Raw genomic sequence first — 1,395 nt, forward strand, 5'->3', positions numbered from 1 at the left:
TACCCTCACTTGTGGTCAGGAACTCAGTAGTAGCAGAAAGAACAATATGTCAGACATTGGTGATCAAAACATTTTTTTTKTCTGGAGGGTAGCTGGACTCTCCCTTAGAGGTAGTGAGAAGTTCAATTACCTGAAAGAGACTTGGAGTAGAGRTGCTGCTCCTCCACAATGAGAGTAGCCACTTGAGGTGGTTCATTGGGTAAGGATGACCTGTGGATACCCCCTTTGGGAGGTTTTCTGGGCATGTCCAGCTGGGAGAAGGCCCCAGGGAAGACCCAGGACAAAGRAACAGCAAAGCAGAACAGCAGACAACAGTTTTAGACATAACTCTTATCAGGACATTCACTRAATGTAAATTCTCCCAGAGCATTTCTTTCCTCTATTCCCTAACCTCAGTCATTTGGTTGTTCTCTAGAGCTATAATGAAGGGGTTGTGAACATCTGTCTTCTTGTATAGGAATCTTTATTGTTCCAATTTATGGAAACATTTTCCTTCTCCACACCTCATGTTGGGGAATTCCTCAAGGATGTATCTTGGGGCCAAACTTACTCATATTTTAAAGGTTTCTTTTTGTGCTATATTCAAAATTTGACAGCRGGTGTGTTTTTCTTTTTGTAAAATATCTCACCTGCAGAACATATTGTAGTAAAATTCTCAAGTAATAATTAAATGTGCATCTAAATAACCTCTGGAGTCAATATGATARAAAGCAGTGGTGTTCAAAGTCAGTCTTTAAGGACTGGTGTCCTGTATGTTTTAGGAGCTGCCCTGGTTCAACARAGCTGAACCTAATGAGTGCTTAATTAGTAGGCCTCTTCAGTATGTCAACAAGGCCTACTAATTAGGCACTRATTAGATTCAGCTGTYTTGAACCAGGAAAACACCTACAATATGTAGGACACTGGCCCTTAAGGRCCCACTTTGGGCACCACTGATATAAAGGGATTTCAGACTACTTACACATGTTGGCCTTAATATGTCACTATTACTCTATTCTAAATGGTAAATGTTAAATAGCGCTTTATGAAGTCCTTACAGACTCCAAGGCGCTTTAATTTAAATTCAGTTCAGTTTATTTATATAGCGCCAAGTCACAACATATGTTGTCTCAGGGCACTGTACATAAAAAAGAACAATCTAAAGAAAAAAAGAAAAACCAGCAGATTGTGTTGAATCACTTCATCACAGTCTCCCATCCTGAGCAAACGGTGGAGAGGAAAAACTCCCTGCTAATCAGGAAGAAACCTCCAGCAGAACCAGGCTCAGGACAGGCGGCCATCTGCCTCGACCGGCTGGTTTAGGGGACAGGAAAGAGGCACAGGTAAACACAGAAGAACTGGTCCAGGACTGGTCCAGGTGCACCTGCTTCTGGAAGAGACAAAGAAAAAAACATG

The sequence above is a fragment of the Austrofundulus limnaeus genome, unplaced genomic scaffold (assembly GCF_001266775.1).
Source record: "Austrofundulus limnaeus strain Quisiro unplaced genomic scaffold, Austrofundulus_limnaeus-1.0 Scaffold67, whole genome shotgun sequence".
NCBI classification, from domain to species: Eukaryota; Metazoa; Chordata; class Actinopteri; order Cyprinodontiformes; family Rivulidae; genus Austrofundulus; species Austrofundulus limnaeus.